A 16,888-nucleotide genomic window follows, 5' to 3' on the forward strand; every position below is an offset into this window, starting at 1 on the left:
ACAGATACATAGCATAATAAAATTCCTCATATAGCATCAGCTTATTGACCATAAACATACCTCAGCAGCATAATACACATCGTCGTCGTAAAAATAACATCATAACACCTCCGTCAAATCTCAAACACGTCGTAGCTTTCTGCAATAATTTCAAACCCTAAGAAATATTCTCTGCTCATTTCAATAGTGTCATCTACCTCAAACGTACTTTAAAATCATGATCCCATACCAAACACATCATTCAAAGCTCTCATAGTATCACAATGATTCCGAAAAAGTATGAACAGTTCACAAAGTACAGACAAAATACAGTTTCATAAGTGTGAAGTTACCCAACTGTGTAATTGTGTAAACATGTGTCACTGATGTAGTAAAAAAAATGTTTATCTCTCAGTTAAATGATAAGATAGCTGTGTAATTTGTGTGTTAGAGAAATATGGTACCGAAGTGTAAAGTTGTATAAGCAAATACCATATTAGCTAGGGCTCCTTGTGTTTGCCACACACATGGTACACAAAGTAAGTGTGTACCCCCCTGAGGATTAATGTAATTATACCCCCAGGTGTTACAGATTACAGCAGTGGAATGAAATGTATCACGGAAAACCTTTGTATCATTGTACTTGAAATATATTTAAAAATAAATGATTTAAGTGCAAAATTAATCACTCAAATACGTGTCCTGTAGCACTTTATGTGCGTCTTGTTGCAACATAATCTCTGTGGAAGTGTCGTAGTTATCGTCCTCCGAAAGCTAAGTTCTGCGGAAGTCAATGTACTTACCTCATGATAAACAAAAGTGATATGCTTTGCGTATAGATATCTTAGTTATTACACTTATTGCCGTGATGAAGAAAGTACTGTGCTGTAACGTATTGTTGTGCTACGGAAAAGGCTGTCTCATTGTAGCTATACCACAAAAGTTACTACTGAAACATGTTTTACTTTCCAGAATAATAAAGAAAAACTGTGCAGAAATAAAACAGAAACACAGCAAAAGCAACATTGTATATTGTCACTCATTAGTAGCGTCATGATAAAATCGTGTAGCTGTCACATAAACTAACCACTGTGTCATCTGGTATCTCACAGAAAGGACTTTAAATCCAGAATGTATTTTCAAGTAAACCAAAATGTTGCACTAAAATCTCATTAGCAGTATATGTTCTAAGTATGTAAGCCTTATAGTCGTTACATAAATGTGCAACTAACAAGCAAGAATGTACACACACAATAACACTGTGTTGTCTGTTCACTATAACAATGCATTCGTAATTATTGTCTAAATATGTTCTGTAGGTTCTAGACTGGATTGTTAATTTTAAAACATAGTTGCATGTGAAGTTTCTAAGTGTGACAAAGTGTACTAGTAACATGAAGTGAAAAAATTTTATAGCAAAGACTAAGTTAAAAAGCCGATTATCTCTCAATAAACGGTTTTACATGTGAAATGTGGTGTAAACCTTTACTCTTCATACTACGCAGAGTTTTAGCTTCAACGGAATCATCGTGTGGTATACGTCGGTAAAGAATACTGGAATTTTTCTCAAGGTTAGCGTCTATGTTATTTTTCTCTGAGCCAGCGGGTGCACGTGGCTGCCTGCAGTGCAAGTCATTGTCTGTTTCTTTGTTGGCGCGCGTCGTTATTGGGATTAGGAGACCTAACTTCTACAAATTCACCGTGCCGGGAAGGCCCTGCCCTGTTTGAAGCTCGCCAGTTCTGATGCAATTCAGCTCTGTCGTTACGATCACATCGTCTGTTGTCATGTCGGTAGATTCCATAGTTTCTTTCTTGCCGGTCACGTGGTGGGGAATTTCTCCCTGAATCGTAACTGCGCACTGAACTGTTGCGTCTGAAGTTATTCTCTCTCCCTTGATAATAATTGTTTGTGTTCCCATATTGTCTGTTTCTATGGTAATCTCTATCATATTCATTACTACGGAAATGCGATCTTTCTCTGTAACTATTATTACTCTACCAGTGGTTGTCATATGGGTGGTGTCACAAGACTGGAAAATTCAGATTGTTCGAAATGTTTCATCATTATGATGCTATGTTTTACTCGGTCTTGTGTAGCTTGAGACCAATATGCTGAGAGGAAGGCATGATAAAAATCTCCTTCACTGTGACAATCATGAATGACCGATCGCATTCTTACAGCTGGTCATTCTCTAAATAGCCACACATAAATTCTAATCTGTGCTCTAATGACCAGTTGGGGGGAAAACAATGAGAGAATTGATGGAGCCACGCTTGTGGATGAATCTCGTTGCCAGAATTCTTAAACGTTTTGAATTTACGTGTAGTAATGAACAGCTTATAGTCAAAATCATTATGTCGGCGATTCGCATGTCCGTCATTGTTACGTCGTTTCGGCGGTTCAATCTCAAAATTGGGTGTGCCTTGCCAATTTCTTTCATAATTTCCGAAGTGTCCTGTGTTATTATTTTGTGTCTGTTCCGTATTTCTAAGTCCCTCTTCCCGTGTTGGAGCGCGAGTGTCCTCTGAAATACTTAATTCTTGTATTAACTGTGTCAGCTGATCTTGTACTTCCCGGATTTCTCTTTGGTGTTGCGTATGAATTTGATTCTGATTTTGTTTGAATTTCCTAACTTGTTCGCACTCTTCTGTGTCATTAAAGACTACCAGTTTTGTGTCGTTCAGATTATCATCTACCTTCGTAGATAAATTATTTAGCTGATCCGAAAGTTCAACTACTTTCTCTGATAGTGAACTAATTTCCTCTATGTGTCTTTCTACTGTGTCCTTTAAGTTTTTCTGAGTTTTTGCAAGTTGTGTAACCGAATCGGTAGATGCAACTGAGTCAATTTTAGCTTGCAAGGTCTCATGATTTTCATGAACAATAGTTTGCAGTTCTTTTATGACTGCTTCGTGATTCTGTAATGCATTTTCATGCCGCGAAAAAATAGGTTGAAAATGCTCTCAAATTTGCGTTTTTCTGTCGTTACAGACTTTTTGACATTTCGATTCCATTTTATGTAACTCAGTAGTTAAATCTTCACGTGTTTGTTCAAGTGTGGTGTGAAGATTTTGTTCCATTGCGTCTAACTGTTGCTGTGTTTGTCTCTGGTGTTGTTCCATTGTGTCTAACTTTTGAAGATTTTGTTCCATTGTGTCTAACGTTTGAAGATTTTGTTCCATTGTGTCTAACTGTTGCTGTGTTTGTCTCTGGTGTTGTTCCATTGTGTCTAACTTTTGAAGCCTTTGTCCCATTTGTTGCATTTATTGTAATAACAATGCACTGGTGTCTGAAACATGTTCCTCAGTGCTTTTCGGCAGTGAATTTGCACCCGCAACATTCACATTTTGACAAGCGGAAAATGTGTCTTGACTCATTTGAGAAAACGGTGAGAACCCAAAACCTGAGTCTACAGTATTTGCAATATTGTGTTCTGTCATTCCCGATTCCTGAGGCGAGCCGTTGCCAACCGATCGATCGATAATGCTTCCCTGTTCACTACCTGTTACACTGTCTACACCATTATTTGACGCCCACTCCATTTCCCTATGCACAGTTATCAAATTACTACTTTGAATATTAGTTAATTCATTACATGGTGGCACTAACACTCTGCTTTCGTCTTCACTGTCATATCTCAGTTTACTTTGAAGCCTAGTATTACGTTTTTCACACGCCATTATTGTCACAATATTTCACACAAAAACACAGAAAAGCACAATTTGAAGAGCAAAAATAAGAGAACACATTAACATAGCGCTGAAAATAATATCTAGTTAATTGCAGTTGCGAAATAATTCGTGAAAATCTACATGCATGCCACACCTGTTTTACTGTACAACAATGAAAGACTGCAACTGCAAAGGAAATTCTTTCTATAATTATGTGCTAGCAATAAACAATAGCTACACTAATTACACAAACTAGAAGAAAAAAATCAGAAGATTCCAGTGAGGTATCCTGGCAGGGTCGCCATATGAAACGTCCCCATTGAACAATTATACAGGACTGTGCTTAAACTGACACACAATATTTATAGCGCAACGCAATCTGACTTTCAAAAATCCCTACGAAAGAATGGCCCTGACTAATATTAACCTATACCTTTCACAGATCACTTACCTCACCAAAAATCTTCGTTACTCGAACTACTGCAATACAGCGAGCGCCACTACTGCCAGGTAAATAAAAGATTCAAACTACTGAAGGCACTAACTACTGATAGGCATAGTTAGCAAATGAAAGATTTTGATAGAGAACAAACAATGTATTTACCTTAATAGTCATCAAAAGTCATAATATATGTAAGAGTTCATAACATCCATTCTTACAGATATCAAAACTCCGCCATTTCTCTCCCCACATCCACCACTGCTGGCCGCTCACCTCAAACTGCGCAATGATACGCGCTGTTCACATCCAGCTGCCCAGCACTACAATGGCAGACAACAATGCAAACTAGCCACAGACTGCACACAGCACAGCCAGTGATTTTCATACAGAGCGCTACGTAACGTTGCCAATAAGAAAACATAAACAGCCTACTTACAAAGCATATGAAGGGGAATGAAGACAATATTTTTTATTTAGTAGCACTGCAGTTGAGTGTAGTTGGCAACTTAGGATTCTTCATTAAAGACTGAGTAATTTTTATTGCACAGTATATTCCATGTTTATTAATTATGTGTCTAACATTTCTGAGAGTAGGAGGTTGATATCATTGTTCCCCTTTTTCAATGCTAATTAGTTTGTAACATGAATTTCATACAATAATCTATCAAATAATTTGAAACCAGTTTGTTAAAGAAATATTTCAACTATCCGCACTTTCCACATCCTCGATCCAAGTCATTTTTGTTTGAAGAGTTTCTCACTCAATGGTGTGTATAAAGTAATTCACTTTTCTGGAGCATTGCACTAAGCTCTCAGCAACTCTAGATAGAAATTTGCTGCTGGCGAACAGAGTGCAACATACACCACACTCCCAAGCAATTACATTACGAGGTACGATATTTTCGTTTCGGGATCAGTTTCCTATGAACGTTTTCACGCACAGGGACGACTTTGTTTAGTTAAAGAGATTATGTTCTGGATTTAAAGAGTTTGCACACTTTTTAGAAATATTATAAAGCCGAATTCATGTTACATTCTTACTGTGATATGTATCTGGTTGCTCCTGCAGTTGGAAAAAGCACAAAGTCACCCAAAGGTAAACAACAGCAAAGTTACAACCAACCAACTAAGCCAGTACGAGTTCAAAAACAAACGAAAAAATCTTTGTAAAGGAAACTCCACTTGGGCGAGAGCTCTGTTCGGTTCGTGTGTCGAGGAATCTTTCTTATTGAATTTTATAGTCAGGTGTGTGCACTGCTCCCTGTAACATTTTGTTCGTAGTTAATTTTTGCGCTGTGCTTAAAAATTAATCATTCGTGTTTTCTTTCTCATAGAAGTAATACTTAATGCTTACTACTTAATTTTGACTATATTTTCTTGTGAACATTATTCTTTATAGCGATGCGGCGCAAAACGGTAAACAGCAGTTCTCATACAAGTATCTTCAACTGTTACATATGTCCAACAGAAAATAATACCGCTATTTCTGAGAAATTATTGTATTCAATTTCAGAAAATCAGACAACCTCGACAATGCCAGGTGTACCTTCTTCCCTCACTGACAGTCACATCCCAACAAATACAGAAAAGTTACCGGATTAGGACAGCAATGTGTTTCAAAGTGTAAGTATTTCTTTCATCAATGATGCACCTACTTCAACTTTACAAGTTTTATATTCTAGACAGATGGAATCCACCACAACACAAACATTACAAAGTCGGGTCAAAACATAAATATACAATGAAAATACTTATGAACAGCCTTCTCATTTCACAATGATTAACGGCTCTTCTTGACAGACTAATGATCTTGGGATTATGCTTCAGATCTTGTTCACAGAAAACAACAAATTTCGGGCAACACATTTTGACAAAAAACAACAAAATTTAGCAACATTCTGGCAACTCAACAACACGAAAGTACTGGTCACATATCTTGACACAAAACAAAAAGAAACAAAATTGTAGGTAGTCAACTATCAAGCCATAATGACCAAAAAATTCTAAAGCACAATCAAAGACTTGAGAATTAGCACACAAAGTACATAGACACGAAATTAAATAAAATTTCTGACCATTTAGAAGGGCTTGCAGAAAATCAGACCTAGTTTCAGACTTTATTTTCGCAACGAGTCGTTGATGTAGATAATCAGCATATAAAAGAAACAGTGCAGAAACAGAAAGATTTGCTTCTCAAGAAAATAAGTAAAGTAGATTCCAGTGGTGCAACCTCAAGACTACAACATAAAACAGTCATTTGTAATCGGGAATTAATAAAGTCGACAATGCCACTACGATACAATTGGAATCTCTAACAACAAAAATAGAGGATATTTCTGAGAAAGTCGAACAATTAGAGCTCAACACAGACTCAAATTCAGCAGACACGCTTCATACACCTTTTACAAAAGAAAATAATTTCTATCATTACATCGTTTTCAACAGGACCGGCAGACAGTGAATAACGTCAACGCACAGGAGATAAACAGATTAAAAAGTAATCTTGCCAACGCTGCGAAAACTATGTCATATGAACAAAACCCTTGCGATTCTTCAGATACTTTCCATGCACAGTCAGATAGATTTTCATCCGAACAAAACATAGACAGAATGAGAAGAATCCGGGACTTTGAAACAGAACAGCGACAGTCGCAAACGTTTTACAACGTAAAAGATCAACAAAATTTTCCACACATGAGAGATTCGACTATAAACATTTTCTTTCTGTAAGAAAAGTTTTTAAAAATGGTAGTGCTGACTTGCATCCATTAGATTGGATCCACCAATTCTCTTTCTCTTTACTTCCAGCTTGGTCAGTAATTCCCAAATTAGAGGTCATTTGTACTTTTTTAAAAGGTGAACAAACCATGCGTATGCGTCCACTAGCCAGATAATGCTATTCAGCTGAAGAATTCCTGAACTCATTTGTGGTTGGGTATTGGTCGAAGACGACATAGCGACGTGTCAAAGATAAGTTAATCAGCATAATCAGTTTTGAGAACTCGAAAATCAGGACAGTTAGTAATTTTTTGGGTGCATGGTGCAACAGAACCAGTGTTTAACAGAGCCATACCGTCAGTCATCTCTCATTCAACTTTGTGTCTCAAAACTCCTTCGTTACTTACGTGTTCTTTTACTCACAGGTCTACAGAAAGGAAGTATTAATGCATTCCTCTGCCCTTTTCAGTTACTTGAAATTCAGCAATCCGCTTTTTCTTTCGTTAACAAAAATATCTCCCAAAATAGCATAGGTTTCAATGAATGACAAGAATCAATGTTATAACAGATCGTTTTATAACAGACGCCACAGACAATACGGCAGTAGTCAGCGGTATCAGAATAATTACAACAGGCGAAAAAATTTTTACGAACAGCCTCAGAACAGTAACAACAAACCAAACATTTTGCTGGTTAACAACAAGTACTTTCAGCAGCTAGATAATAGCAATCACAGATCGTCTCAGCAAAATAACTGATCACGGCAGAATTACAATAATAATAATCAGGGAAACAATTATGTTCATCGAAATATTGAGTTAAATTCCAATTGGCACGTGCCATACAACAGAAGGTACGACAACAGACAACAAAACCACAATCAGAATTACAGATACCGTAACCGCAATGACAACAAGCAAAATGACAGTTATGGACAGCAACAACACTGCGTAATTAATGAAGCAGATAGTCGCTTCCATTCTACTGACAGACAGCGATTGTAAGTTCAGCACACTGTAGATGTCTGCCCCAAAACGACATCTACAGGCAATGTGAATCCAATAACAGAACGTATTATCACATTCGGAGACATAAGAGACGTTTTATTACACGAACAAGAACAGCCGCTAAAGAATGTGTACAATCCGATTATCAGTAAACAAACTGATTCACGTAATTTCACTGCAGTAATTGACTCTGCATCTCCAGTTACAGTGATTGTGATGCAACATTTAATAAATGCAGTACGAATAATTCTTGGCTTTCATTCCCATTATAAAAGACTAAAAGTTAGAGGAGCAGTTCCTGGAAAAGGACTAAATGTTAAAGTGCAGACATACGTACTTAAAATTCTATATTCGTGGACATGTATTTTATAAAAATTTTTAGACGTGCCACCTTTAACAATTGAAGTTGTGCTAGGTATGGATTTCTTGACAACATAAAGCGATATAGGACTTAGACTCTTATTTTGAACCACGCAACAATAATTAGCAAGCTGCATTACAATTTCAGCAGAAAATTTTAATTGAGGAACAGTAAATTAACAGATTAGAGCTTTCTTCATATACAAAGAATACACATTGACCTACATAATTTTTCACTGCCCCATCATTTTCTACCGATAATGCAGATGAAGAATATAATTTCGACGTTATGTAGACAATTCTGGAGCAGCAACAAACTAAAAAAGACAACTGTTACAACTAGTTTTACTATGAGAGTCATATGTTTTGGACAGTGTACCCGGCACTATGCGAGAACTTGTGTGTGAGTTCCAAGTAAAACCTCATAAGACTTCTATTTTAAAGCATTACTCAGAGGGTTTTATTTATAGTGACGAAGTCAAACAAGAAGTGGAATTCATGTTCGCTCAAGGCATTATTGAACACGCGGCAGGTACATTTATCAGCCCATTACACCTAGTTCCCGAAAAAGACGGATCGTTGAGGTCTGTGTGAGATTCACAAGATTACTGCAATTACAGTTACAGAGACAGATGCACCACAAACACTTGATGAATTGCTACAAATATTTCATGGAGTAACAGCGTTTTCGACGCTAGATTTAAAGTATGGATTTTGCCAAATAGAACTTCACCTCAGTTGTCGTAAATATACTTCGTTCTTATGTTTCGATAATTGTTATCATTTCTGCGAATTACCTTTTGGCCTTACCATATCATCAAAAACTTTCATTCGTGGAAGGAATATTATTCTTCCACCTGATATAAAATAAAGGATCACAATGTTATGTCGATGAAACACTAACTGCGGAAGCAAGTTGGTATAAAGACAACAGTACCTTGTATCACCGTACACAATCACACGCCAGGGTATTACAGTTAATCTACTTAAACCAGAGTTTGGTAAATCACCTATTAAATTTTTAGACCAAATCATCTCTGTTGATGGAATTGAACCTGACTCAGATAAAATTCAAGCTATCCGGGACATAACTGTTCCCACAGCTAAAAAGACAACTAAGGAGTTTTCTCAGCTTCGTCAATTTTTTGGGCGTTTCATTCAGTATACAGCTTTGGATATACCAATACTTTGTCAGCTAAGTGGTAAAAACTGAGATTGATCTGGGGATGATCAGGCACTAACTGAATTTCTGAATTTGAAACTTACTTTACTGAATGCCAATCTATTATCACACCTACGTCTTTCCAAGGACTTTTGTATTGCAACGGACAGTTCGAAAAAGGCTCTTGGCATTCATCTTTTCCAGGAAATAGAAGAACGAGGAGTGATAACCACGAAAAGTATTGCCAGTCGTATACTTTCCCCAGTAGAAGGAAATTATTATATTATACAACTGGTTACGTTGTCAGTCATCTTGATTTTTACAAAATTTAGTTGTTTGTTGTATGAAAACACACGAGAGTGAATACAGGATGTCGTGTTATTCAGTCCCTCATGTTCGCTAAATTTCCACGTGATCGTCTGGGGCGATGGAAACTTCATCTACAGGAATTCAATTTCACAGTCATCCATACACCAGGCACACAAAATGTAGTCGCTGATGCTTTATCAAGATCTCTTACTAGTTATCAAACGACTGCTTTCATACAATTTTGTCAGTGAACCTTCAGTCCCATTTACACGCAGCAAGTTCAGTTTGAAAACCTTGTGCCTTCTGCTTTAAGGTCACTTGCTAGCGAATCTGCTTCAAAAATTCGATTTTTCCGTCTTAATCAATATTTGATGTTTTGTGAACAAAATGGTAGTTAAATGAATCGATTCGGACATCGGTAACATGTTTAAAATCAAATTTAAATATATGTCGGTATGCGGCAACGACCTTGTTTTCGCTGCGGTCGGATGTCAAATGGCGTCATTATTATCTTGCCACTTCGAAAAGGTACATTGCGTAATCGATTTTTGAGTTGGCAGCCCTGTTAGTACACACGCTTTCCGATGATCCTTTGTTTTCCTTTGTATGTCTACGGTTTTCGAGATTTGTTTGTGTTCAAACTTCTGTACGTTGTTGAGTTGTTGGTGCTGTGTCATTCTCGGAAGTAGTTATGCCTCCAAAAGAGTGTTTTGGAACGGGAAAACATAAGTTTTATAGTAATCGGTTTACTTCGTTGGAAAGTAGAGACTGTGCAATTACATCCACAAACCAACTGGATGTTATGTTGACCCTGCCAAGTGTCTCAAGACAAGCTAAAATATTTGAGTACCCAGAGTGATAATTCTATAAAATATGATCAAAACACTGTATCGGAATGTGCTTCCATTATTGTTGAACTGAGTGCTTTATGTTCACTTCTAAAGAATGCTACAGTGTGTGCGCTTTGTGGAAAAGATGGTATTAAAATCGAAGATTTTCAAGGCAGGAAAGGTGTGGCTAGTAAGTTACAACTGTTTTGTGATTTATGTGGGGTATAGTAACTAAAACAGGCTATTCTTCTAGATTGATCAAAGGAAGAATTTAACACAAAGATCAGACTTGCATAGGGAACGAGATGTATTGGGAAGGACAGAAAGGCGGCTGAAACATTTTGTGCTATCATGAATTTGCCACCACTTACAAGATTTTAGAAGTACACACAGTTACTTCTTGAAAGTCTTGGTCAAGTGAGTGCTTAGTCAATACAGAAAGAAGTAGAAGAAACTGAGTTATGCAATGAAGATGACACTGATATAGCAGCAGCCTTTGATGGGACATGGCGGAAGCATGGTCACCTATCATAGAATGGTGCTGTCACCACAACATTCCCAGAAATTGGAAAGGTGATTGACGTAGAAAGTATGACAAAGTACTGCCGTGGTTGCAAAGGAAATAACCAGGATTATGTTTGCGTGCTGAATTTTTCTGGGTACAGTGGTGGAATGGAATCAAGGGAGCTCTCAGAATACTTCAAAGGTCAGAAGAGAATTATGGTGTACGGTATGTGAAGTACCTTGGATACGGAGACTCTAAAGGGTTCGCAAATGTGTTGAAAAAAATGCCTTATAAAAAACGTTGTGTTCTGCATTATGGCAGGTCTTTCCATGAGGGAAGCCTCGTCAGAGAGGTCCACCGCATGAGCGTCTAGGTAAGTGATTCCAGTGGGGGTTCCCCGCTCTCTTCCACTGGTGATGATGAAATGGTAATGAGGACAACACAACACCCAGACCCTGAGCGGAGAAAATCCCCGACTCAGCCGGGAATCTAGCCCAGGTCCCTTGGCGTGACAGACTGCCACGCTGACCACTCAGCTATTGGGGCGGACGTATGCCTTATGGAAGAACTGTAAGAATTGAAAAGTTAGAGTGTGTTGATCATGCCCAAAACAGGATGGGCACACGTTTAGGTAAGCTAATAAAAGATATGAAGGGGAGAAAGTTCAGTGACGGCAAACCAATTGGTGGTCGGGGTCGTCTTGCTAAGGAAGAGGTAGATAAACTGGAGCTCTATTATGGTTTAACCATAAGAAGGAATCTAGACAATTTGTGGCCATGAAGAAAGCAGTATGGGCTACTTTGTTCCATAAAGTTTCTACGGATGACCATCCACAGCGCACTCTCTGCGGCAGTGGTGTAGACACATGGTGTGGACATAAAAAAGCAACAGCAAGTGGTGAGTCTTATGCACAGCATCACTCCCTGCCTTTTGAGGTATTGGAAGCAATTAGGCACATACACAGGGACCTAAGCGACACCAAAACTATTGTTTCAACCATGTGATACGGGAACGCCAGCCTAAAACTGTATTCAGAGATCACATTATGTAGTTAGACCTTCATAAACTGTATGAAAAGTCTTACTCTTTTTCCAGACGTTCACTGGCAAGTTACCTAAAAAGGTATTGCCGTAGACGAGGCTACGGATCCAGTATGGAAGAATATCAAGCGATTATGCCACAACAAACAAAATTTTCCTAACAGACATCATTACCTGGTACGAAACCCCAATTAAAACTTGACAGTAATACTTGGCTATTCCGTATGCCTGATGATCTTGTCAACAAAGCGATATAGTATATACGTGTGGCATATGCTCATTACGGAACGGAAAAGTGTTACCTCATACTTCGTCAAACATTCTATTCCACGAACGTGGAGAAGAGAATTAAGCGCGTTCTGGCGAAATGCAAACTCTGAAAGGAAGCAAAATATTTCAGTACATCACATTTAACTCGACTTTTCCCAATTATCACCACTACATTAGGTCATTTAGAGGCGGTCAATCTCTACGGGCCTATTCCAACGACCAAAAAAGGTTTTTCGTTCATATTACTTGCAGTTGAGCTAACATCTAAATTTGTTTCCCTTACGCCACTTTTCAGAGCTGCAGCTAAAATTGTTTCAGCTGCATTCACTAAGAGTGTTTTATCGCACTTAGGGCATGTAGAAAAGGTTATATCTGACTATCAACCACAATTTCGTTCCGCAACTTGGACACGTAATTTGCACAACAGAAAGATTAAACCCAGTTTTATTTCCAGGTACCACGCTTCCTCCAGTCCTTATGAAAGTATAATCAAAGAGACAGGAAAACTATGTAGAAGTTATTGACACAAATGAAACGCTTAATGTGACAGATGTATTAAGATTTTTCAGGACGCAATTAATTCAATTCCTAGTGATTCAACTTTACTCTTGGCACATTTGGTTTTAAAGAATAAGAATTCGTGAGACAAAATAAAAAACATGTTCCGTTTCCCACGTCATGGCGTTTATGTAGTGGTGAAGCTATAGAAATTGCAATTATTAATGTTAAAAAGGCAGCTGAGAGGAAGCAATGCTATAAAAGAATGAAGTTTTAGTTCGAGCACACCCATTCCCTCGTAAAGCAAATTGCAAGCGTCAGAAATAGCGGACCTCTTAGCATTCGACGAATTTACCATCCCAACTTAGTACATCCTGAAACCCTCAAAACGAAATCTTCGAGAGCTCTTCATCCCATCACCAATATAAAACCGTTCCTTGAATAATTATTTTTCTTTCTTTTTCCTAATGATCAAACAATGCACAAATATATAACAGTCGTGTTGTGACAACCACTATTTCATTTTTTTTCACATGAAGAGTTTGTACTTAGCGTTTAAGCTATTTCTACAGATTTTCTTTCATTCACATGTATGCGTATATAACCAATATTTTTGCCTCTTACACTACTATAAGTATAATCCAATTCCTATGATTATTTTCATGGCTTTTGTGTAATAGATGATATGATTTTTACAGCGTCATGTTCTAAGATAATTGACCTAGATTTTTACAGTCCATCATTTTACAAGCAAAGCTGACGTAAAAGAAGACAGCAATAATTTCTTACATAAAGACAAAGGCATCACAGAAGATGAAAGCAACATGAGCAACTGCAGCATCGAATTTGGCACGTCATAATGCATTTTCTCTTAGAGGCTAACTTACAGATCTATGCAATATTCGATTTCAGACAGGAATTTTTTACCACAGTTGGTGACTTCATTACTAGTGCACATTATTGTCCCGCACAATTTCCTTTAACTTGTGTATACTTCCTCCAAACGATATATAACCTTTCGTGAGTGCACCTGAGTAACGATGTAAGCAACATTTGTGACTTAACTTCGCCATACGCAAAATTCATTCTGAAAAAGTCTTGCCAGAGAAGACATGGGGTAGTGAAACAGATCTTTTGACAGTTTTCTATTCGAAATTCCGGTATCACTACGTACTTAGAATGTCTCAAACCCCAGGTGACATTTTGAATTTGCTGATTATTTGCACGCAGACACTTTGGTCAGAGCTGCTGTGTCGCTGTAAAATGTGCTTATTTTGTCATCGATGTAGACGACATTCCATTAGAACTACTGATAGCCTTGCGACAGCCAACCCTGAAAAAACTGTACCATCTCATGAGCAGGATGTATGAGACAGGCGAAATACCCTCAAACAATAATAATAATTTCAATCCGAAAGAAAGCAGGTATTGACAGATGTGAAAATTACCGAACTATCAGTAACTATCAGTTTAATAAGTTACGGCTGCAAAATACTAACGCGAATTCTTTACAAACGAATGAAAAAACTGATAGACGCCGACCTCGGGGAAGATCGGTTTGGATTCAGTAGAAATGCTGGAGCACGTGAGGCAATATTGACCCTACGACTTATCTTAGAAGATAGATTAAGGAAAGGCAAACCTACATTTCTAGCATCGGTAGACATTAAGAAAGCTTTTGACATTGTTGACTGAAATATTCTCTTTCAGATTCTGAAGGTGGTAGGAGTCAAATACCGGGAGAGAAAGACTATTTACAATTTGTACAGAAACCACATTGCAGTTTTAACAGTTGAGGGGCATGAAAGATGAGCAGTGGTTGGGAAGGGAGTGAGACAGAGTAGTAGCCTATCCCCGATGTTATTCAATCTCTATATTGATCAAGCAATAAAGAAAAAAAAAACTTTGGCGTAGGAATTAAAGACCATTGGAGAACAAATAGAAATTTGCAGGATTTCGGACGACACTGTAATTCTGACAGAGGCAGCAAAGGATCTGGACAGTGCCTTTAAAGTAGGATATAAGATCAACATCAACAAAAGCAAAACGAGGATGATGGAATGTAGCTGACGACATTAGATTAGGAAATGAGACACTTCAAGTAATAAATGAGTTTTGCTATTTGGGGAGCAAAATAACTGATGATGGTCGAAGTAGGGAGGATATAAAATCTAGACTGGTAATGGCAAGGAAAGCGTGTCTGAAGAAGAGAAATTTGTTAACACCGAGTATAGATTTGTCAGGAAGTCATTTCTGAATGTATTTGTATAGAGTGCAGCCATGTATGGAACTGAAACATGGACGATAAATAGTTTGGACAAGAAGAGACTAGAAGCTTTCGAGATGTGGTGCTACAGAAGAATGCTGAAGATTAGATAGGTAGATCGCATAACTAATTAGGAGGTACTGAATAGAATTGGAGAGAGGAGGAATTTGTGGCACAACTTGACTAGAAGAAGGGATCGGTTGGTAGGAAATATTCTGAGGCATCAAGTGAAAACCAATTTAGTATTGGAGGGCAGCGTGGAGGGTAAAAGTAGTAGAGGGAGACCAAGAGATTCAGAACGATGTAGGTTGTAGTAGTTACCTGGAGATGAAGAAGCTTGCACAGGATAGAGTAACATGGAGAGCTGCATCAAACCTGTCTCTGTACTGAAGACCACAGCAACTACAACAACATGTGTAGTGTCTTCAGCTTAGTGTGGAACAACCAGAAGAAACATTGGTGCGATATATATTTGCTGCGACTGAAAGACAGTGTAATCAGAGTCAATTACACAAGTTTTTATGTAGAGACACTACAAAAATAGTAACACCATGAGTGTTATTTTTTTCCCAAAGTTAATGAATTCATTACTAGTGCAAATTATGGTCCCGCACAATTTCCTTCAATTTGTGTACATATCCTTCAAATGATATATAACCTTTCGTGAGTGCACCTGAGTACCAATGTAAGAAACATTTGTAACTTATCTTTGCCATACGCAAAAAAGATTCAGCAAAAGTCTTGCCAGAAGACATGGGGAAGTGAAACAAATCTTTTGGAAGTTTTCTATTCTAAATTTCGGTGTTTGTATGTACTTAGAATGTCTCAAACTCTAGGCGACACATTGAATTTTCTGATTATTTGCACTCAGACCCTTTGGTCAGAGCTGCTGTGTCGCTGGAAAATGAAGTTATTCTGTCATTGATGTTTGGCAGCGAGGAGCGTGGGAGTTCTATCGTTAGAGGATTGGTGAGACGGACGCCGAGCAGAGGACTCGTGGCAATGAAGACGTAAAGTTAAGTGAATCGTGATAAAGTAAATGATCTGTGTTTGAATATTGTAAAACAGAGGAGAAAGATTCTAAATGTGATTTAAAATGAAATTCCATGTAATGAGATTAGAAAAGTATATGGAGAGCAATGAAGGTAATATTTTTTATTTTGTTGCATCCTTAGTTGAATGTAGTTTACAACTTTGAATTTTTCATTAAATATTGAGTAATTATCGCTGTATGGTACCTTCCATGTTGTAACCTCCCCGCAATAAAGTTAGTCTATATTAACTGAATAATAAAATGAGCCAAGCGTAACCTCCTTGCAAAATTAAAGAATAATAATGATCATATGTAAACTCCCCACAAACATTAACTAATGAAGATTACTCATTAAACCCACAATAATATTAATTAAATAATGAACTCGCAACTGAACACTCGCGCGGTCAAGCGCAGACTAGCAACGATAAATAACTCTCTGGTCAGAGATTCTGTCATGCCTCGCCATCGCTGGTAATGAATACATATGAAACGTACGTGTTTCAATGTTTATTAATTATCTGTCTAACATTTCTTAGCGTAAGAATTTGATATCGCTGTTGCCCTTTGACAATGCTTATGAGTGTTGCAACCCGAATTTAATATAAGTAATAATATATCAGATAATTTAGAAAAAGTTTTCTAAGGAAATATTTCACCTACGAGGATTATCCATATTCTCGATCCAAGCCATTTTTATTTAAAGATTTTCTCACTCAACGATGTGTATAAAATATTAACTTGTCTGGAGCATTGCATTAATATAAGCTGTCAGTAACTGTAGTTAGGAATTTGCA

Source organism: Schistocerca nitens, chromosome 8, assembly GCF_023898315.1.
Source record: "Schistocerca nitens isolate TAMUIC-IGC-003100 chromosome 8, iqSchNite1.1, whole genome shotgun sequence".
NCBI classification, from domain to species: domain Eukaryota; kingdom Metazoa; phylum Arthropoda; class Insecta; order Orthoptera; family Acrididae; genus Schistocerca; species Schistocerca nitens.